Source organism: Lolium perenne, chromosome 4 (genome assembly GCF_019359855.2).
Source record: "Lolium perenne isolate Kyuss_39 chromosome 4, Kyuss_2.0, whole genome shotgun sequence".
Lineage (NCBI taxonomy): Eukaryota > Viridiplantae > Streptophyta > Magnoliopsida > Poales > Poaceae > Lolium > Lolium perenne.
This window is the reverse complement of record NC_067247.2, coordinates 91,140,013-91,147,327: the sequence shown is the minus strand read 5'-3', so window position 1 is coordinate 91,147,327 and position 7,315 is coordinate 91,140,013.

Sequence of the window (7,315 nt, the reverse complement as noted above, 5' to 3'; positions counted from 1 at the left end):
CAGAGCGAGCAAGTCGCCGGGCAGGGCACTCCCCGGCGCTGCAACCTGCTGGCCATCCAATAGTGATTCTGCGAAGCCAGACAAGCAAACAACTTACAGGTGTACGGTGCCGGCGATCTCTAGGTCTCCTGGGTGATGTTAGCTTTTGTCAAGCCAGCGAAGAAAGCTTCGTACACAGACTTGGAAGAGTAGCTTCCATCCCCCGACCAACGCCAGGCGAGCACATGTCTTGTTCGGAAGTTAGGGTATCAGCCCCTAGCTTGCGCCAAAGCTGAAAGAACTTCACCAGAGCTCCTCCCTCCATTACTTTGATATTAATTACATCCATGCAAAGCAGATACTTACTACTCCCTTCGTTCTTTTTTAATTGACTCGAATTTAGTACAAATTTATACTAAATCCGAGTCAATTAAAAAGGAACGGAGGGAGTAATATTTACTTATGGGTAGTGAGGAGGTGTCAGCAAAAAAATCATGAGGTTGAATATGCCAGTGACAAAAAAAAATCTGCACCATCGTAGATTATGTTTGTTATGGTTGATACATTGTTAGAGATATATTTGGTTACGTACGGTTAGGGATAGATTAGGTAGGGATAGATTTGTTTCTTGTCTTCTACTCCAAGTCGGTCCCTTGTACTCCTATATATACTCGCCCATTAGGCGCAATACAACATCCATCATATTTCGCATATCTCTCTCCCTCTCTATCCTTCAACATGGTATCAGAGCGGCGCCGATCCTAACCTAGCCGCCGCCCAAGCTTCCGCGCCGCGCCGCCCCCGGGGAGGTCGATCTCCATGATCTACTCCGGGGGCCGCGCAACCCGTATGAGGGTTCGTTCGCCGATCTGTTGATCCGCTGCCCTCGAGTCTTTTTTTTTCCAATCTGTAGATTGGTTTTCTTTTTGCTCCGCCGGTCGCTCGACCGGCGTTTTCTTTTTGGTTTTACCGATCATAGATCGGATTGAGTCGCCCACCGCCGCCATCATCACGCGCCTCTACTCCAACCTCGGCGTCGACTTTGCACCGGCTCTCCTCCATCATCCGCCCTACGCCGGCCACCGCGGTCGACTCATTGGCCGGGCCAGCGCTGCCTTGGTAGGCTGCCGCGGCTGGCTCGCCGCGTCGTCTCCGCCTCGGCCCGGTCCGGCCCAGCGGCCGGTTTGGCCGGGATCGTGGCCGGCTGGTCCGGTCCAACAACCGGTCCGACCGGGACCAGGGGCCGGCCGGGCGGTCGTAGAGCCGGCTGACCGGGCCTGGCACCGCCTCCATCGACCGTGCGGCACGGCTGCACGCGATGCACATGGGACGCCTTTTGCGTCGCAGCCGGCCGCCTTCGCCTGCACGGTCTCCATCGCTGGTTCGTCTTCGCCGTCATCGCCCAGGACATCAACGACAACGTCGCCAATGACTCCGGCCTGCGGTGCGTAGTCTACGCCATGGCACGTGTAGCGCCGCCGTCGGTGCGATCAGCCGACCCCGCACACGTCTGCGCCAAGCACGTCCCCGAGCACGCGCATACCACCGATTGAGCATCGGGTTGCCGCTGCGTCGCCCCTTCGGGTCGCAGCGCCGCCGCCTTTGGTCCATGCTGCTAGCCAACGACGCGCCTTCAAAGGCACGTACGTCGCTGGTGGCGTCCCGCCGCTGCACCGACTCGCGCCCTGTAGCTACGCCGGCCCCTCAGGCCGTGGCGTCGCCGCACGCGGTCGCCTTCGCCGTCCCCCGCGCGTCGATGTCCGAGGCCACCACAGCGCCGCCCCTTCGGCGCGGGTCGCCTCCATCCGCGCATGGTCTTCGTCACGCCGTTGGGTCTTCCTCGCCTACTTCGTGTACCGCCGCCGCGCCCCCACCCCAGGTCGCCGCTGGGCTCGCCAACCACTTCAGGTCGCGTTGGGCTCGCCGACCACCGCAACGCCCGTCTAGGCGTCCAGCATGACCACCCCTGGTCACCGCTGGATTAGCCGCCTTCTACGTCTCCAACCGTCTCGACTTCGTCGCCCGTGCCATCGCCTCGTCCCCATCTACACCACCTGCTACTCTACTCTGAGAACCGCGGGCAGCGTCGGCATCTCCGTCGATCTGCGACCGCGACGCTTCCGGAGGCCTCCTCTGCTAGTCCCTCTGGCACGGCGATAAGTTCATGATGGTCCCTGCCCCTCGCATGCCCGGTACTGGCAACACCGGAAGTGCCTTCGTCCCCGACACGTTCCCGAGTCTGGCAAACTCGTGTCGGACGTCTCGTCTTCACCGGCTTCGACAACGTCTTCTTCGGCATCGCCTCTACGCCTGCCTCGACCGCGTCACCGACTTCTTCTATGTGTACTCGGTTCTGGCAAAACCGAAGTATGCCTTCGTCCCCGACGTGCGCCTGGTTCTGACAAAACTAGGGCCGCACCTCGTCCTCGACGGCTCGGACTGCATCGACTTCGGCATCGACAACCTCCACGACTGCCTCGACGCGTCTCCGTCACTCTCCTCGCGCGCGCTTGCGGCTACATCGACACCGGCACCCGCCCACGATATCGACCACGGCAATTCCTCGCGCGGCTCCCTCGACCAAGGCTGCAGCACCCACGCTCTCGGCTACCTCGACATCGGCATAAAGGGCTACCACCTCGCCTGCGCCTCACCAGCTTCCTCTACAGTCCAAGCATCCGCGACGCAACTCCGTCCACGACGCTCCCGCTGTGACTGCGGGGGAGTATCAGCCTTCTGGGGTCCACTTCAGTTTATCTCCAGTCTGACCGTCCGCGACGCTACTGTTGTTCACGTCACTACCGCTACGACTGCGGGGGAGTGTTAGAGATATATTTGGTTACGTACGGTTAGGGATAGATTAGGTAGGGATAGATTTGTTTCTTGTCTTCTACTCCAAGTCGGTCCCTTGTACTCCTATATATACTCGCCCATGAGGCGCAATACAACATCCATCATATTCCGCATATCTCTCTCCCTCTCTATCCTTCAACATACATGGTCTGCTTTAACATCAGAAATTCAGAACCCACATATTTGCGATAACAGTAAGTTCTTCACAAGCAAGTTGCTTATTTTATTTTATTATTATTTTTTTTTTTTTGCAAAAGGGAGGGGTCTAGAAGACCCCAGAGGATTTTCATTCCAAACGTGGCAGGTACAAATTACATTGAGGCCCCTTTACATCACTCGTACTGAGAAACCAAGAATTTGAAGGAAGGACCTCAAAATATGCAAATACCACCCTAGAACTAAAGAAATAAAAGCAATCGAGTCCAGGGTAGCCTCCGCCACCGGACGCCGGCGTCCTCAAGATATCTCCGTCGAGGAACGGGGCGCAAGTGCCCGAACACCCGATTCCGGCGCCAATCCGTCGCCGCCAGACACCTGGAGACCACCGGGGACGAACCACTTGATGGTGACAAGGTGCCGAGCTCCAGCAGCGAGGACGAAGAAGAGCCTCCATCCTGGAGGTTGTTGAAGATTGGCCGCCGCACCGGCCATGGATAGCAGAGGCATAGATGCCCCTAGCTTGGATGCGCACGTCGATGACGAACCGCCGCCACCGAATCAGGAATCGCCCGGAGAAGAACGAAGCCTCCCTCTTCCGCCTCCCCTCGCCACCACGGCAGGACAGAGGCTGAGAAGATCTGCAGCTCCCCCTTCCCAGACCATCCCCAGCAAGAAAACCATCGGCCTTATTAAAGGAGACGATGCTCCTCTTCCCCACGAGCAGCTCCGGCCACTGGAGCAACCACACGGCGAAGAGGAAGCCTACCTGGTGCCAGATCTGGCCGAACAGATCGAGCACCCCGCTCCAAACAACTGGCATCACGCCAAGATCCACTAGGGTAAACCTAAAAACTAGAAGAGGAGAGGACCTAGACTAAACCTAGACTACGCCGGCGCACCACCTCCACCGTCTCCGGCCGGCTAATCCGACGGAGAGGCTTCGGATCGGCCCGGAGAAGAGAAGGGCTCGACCAGTTACTGTAGAGAGGTGAGAGCTGATGGGGGGGGAATGGCTACCGTCCAGTTGCTCTTTCAAGTTGCTTATTTTAGAACATTGACTGCGCGAGTGCAGTGAAATATAAGTTCTAGTATGTTGCATTTAACCTTTTAGTTTGCACCTTACATGGTCCAGGATACTGTAGACGTATCTTCATGAATTAACCCTTTGCAACCATGCTCCTCTATTTCACTTTACAGAAAGATGTGTTGCTTTCACCAAGTTCGAGGAGTTTCTATGCATGCATCGGCGAAAGAACCCATGCAGATCTGGCCGCTATACCATCTAAATTAGTACCCTCCACATTTTCTGAAGAAGTTTCGCAATTTTTTCTAAATACAGATGAATATATGGCTAAACTATATCTATATATCTCTGCATCTAGATAAAGTTGAGAAGCTTTTAGGAAAGGAGGAATACTAGGTATGTCAACATTTTTCTTGCAACACGAATTTGTGCTCACAACACACTCACATCATTCATTTCGTTCTGAACCTGCAGCACCAGCAGGAGAATCAACACCCGAATAAACTTTGATGTGGTTAGTGACTCAGTAGTAGCTGGTACCTCCGAAGTACCGATACTTCAAAGTCTGCCATGTTCGCGTATAATACTCTGCCGATACTTCGATACCCTAATAGACAGGCGATACTAGTATCCTAGGAGTATCGGCTTTTCCGATTTTAGGAAGAAAGAAAAAAATACCGATACACCACCGATACACCGCCATAGACATCATCAGCACGGCTAGGACACATGAACGTTGGGAAGTCCAATCAAAGCCCACTAGTGAACCTAATAGCCAGTGCGCTATCTATCTATTTGCTTGATTAACCATGGAAGTGGTTTGGATTGAGGCCTCAGGAGTAAGCGCACCGCCACCGTCGCCGTCTGGGGTCGCTCGCCACCGTCTAGAATCGCCTCCCCGCAACCTGGAATCATTCTCTCCTCCGCAGCCTCAATTACGGCCTCCCACCCCGACCTAACCCCTCCCACCCTCGTGCGGCGGCGCACCGCGCCGCACCGGGGTGCCCAGCCCGGAGGCCGCCTTCCCTCCCTCCCCTGTGCTCATCCCCGCCCGCCGCCGCTGCCGGAGGCGCCGCCGGGCAAAGCCCGTTTGGCGTGGTGGCGGTGGCGGATCTCCTCGGTCGCCGACATGGAGTGGTGGCGGCGGCACCCGCTCCGGCCATCTACGGCTCTGCTGCAGGCGGCGGTGGCGGCCAGGGCTCCTCGGTCTCCAGCGGCGGACGGCCATGGCTGCGGGTAGGCGGGCCAGATCTGAGCCCATCTGGGCTTGGTCGGTCTGTGTACACCTGCATCTCCGGCGTCCCTGTTGGTTGTCGGCGGCGCTCATGGGTCTGATCTGCAGCATGAGGAAGCTTGGGCGGTGGCGGTTTCCTCTTTCGTCGGAGGGGATCGGCCAGTTTCGTGGCTATTTTGGCGGGTTTCGCGATCCGCCATCTAGTCCCCAATGGCGAGACGTGGCTGCCGGTGAAAACCGGCCTTGACTGCAGTCATGACAGACGATGGCGGCGCCTGTTCGTCGCATCCTTGTTGAAGGCATTGTTCATGCAGCTGCGTTTGTCCCAGACGGCGACGTGGCTGCCGGTGAAAACCGGTCTTGACTGCAGTCATGGCGGACGATGGCGGCGCCTGTTCGTCGCATCCTTGTTGAAGGCATTGTTCCTGCAGCTACTTTCGTCTGGGCTGCTCCGGGGGAAACCCCAGACTCGGGTCTCCCGGATCGAACGATGGCGGCGCGCAACGCCGTTCTCCCTGTTGGGGGTATCTTTTTGGAGCAGACAACGGATGGCGGTGGTGCTGAGGTGGAGCGGTGTGCTTTTGCTGTGTCGGCGTCATCGAGTCGCCATGGCATGGTGCAGTGGTGTCTCGGGACGGATGCAGTGTGATGGACACGCGCAGGATGATGGAGTCGTCTGGCGCCGTGGCGGCATCGATGGCAGGCCTGGCATGGTCAATGCGATGTTCTCTCTTGAAGATGGAGTCGAGGAAGATGGCGGTAGCAACTTCTACGGCGTGTGCGTTGGCGTATCTTTGAGAGTCCTTGTTGGATGTGCTTCTCATCTGCTATTGGGCGGCCTGGGAAGGCATTTGGTTTTTGGTTGATGTGAGTTGGTGAATTGTCACTCCCTTCATCCCTCTGTAGGTTTAGCGAGGTGGCTTCGAGTTTGATCTTTTGTATTGCTCTTATAAGGTGTTGTGAATAATCTAATAAAAAAAGCCGTGTGCATCCTTTGGATGCAGAAACTGGGGCGATATTTCCCCCATTTCGAGAAAAAAAATTATTCTTTGACTTCACAAGTTATTGCATAGCATTTCATTAATTTTATATGTATATTTGCCGTATCGCTGTATTGTTATTTCTAGAAATTGTTGTATCGCGTATCCCTTTATCCATCTCGCCGTATCGGTGATTCTTAGGCTGGTACTCTGGGCCAACCAAACGGTGGCCGAGCTTGTCCTGATCCTGCAGCTGCATTTAGCCCCTTATGAAAGAAGGGCAAACCAGGACCAGAGTCTTGAGCAAATAAATGGGCATCTCCCTCTGTACATAGCTGGCATTCCCACAGAAGGATTTCTATTCTTCTGAATAAGTGGGTGAAGTGGACTGCTTCAACTGTACATGTATGTGTTAGGAACTAGTAGCAGTATAAAAGTTGCTTACTTAGAAGTAGCATTTCCTGGTATTTTCTGCTGATTAAAACAATTATGATGTAAGCTGTGTAAAAATGCTAACCGGCCTCATTTGTCAGTGCATAATCTGTTGATCTTCTGTAGAAAATCCTGCATGTGGGAGATGGAATGTTTTTTATTTCCCCAACTCCCAGCAGTGATGTATTACCCGCTTGATAGTATAGGCATTTGATTTCTGCCTTTGCATATATGGAATGGAAACTGGGTCTCACTGCTTGAAGACTGGCTCTATTGTCAGTTTAATTGCTCCATGCATGTTTGTACTTGCCATTCGTCGCTTGCTCCGTCAGATTTATGGTTCCTATTCATTGTGATCACAAATGATCTTGTCGATGAAGCCAGGAGAATGTTGATGTCTTTCTAGCTTCAAAATGAGGATGTGGCTCTACGTCGAATATGCCAAATCCTGAATGGACGTTTCCCTGTGATGAACACGAAGGGTACTGTCCATTGCCCTTCTGAATTCATGTGAACTTACAATGATCATTTCTAAACTATATTTCGACAATTTTGATCTTAATTGTTATAAAAGCGACAAGCAAATAACGAAGAACGAAACAAGAACACACGCAGGGGACACAAGATTTTAACGTGGAAAACCCTCTCCAACAA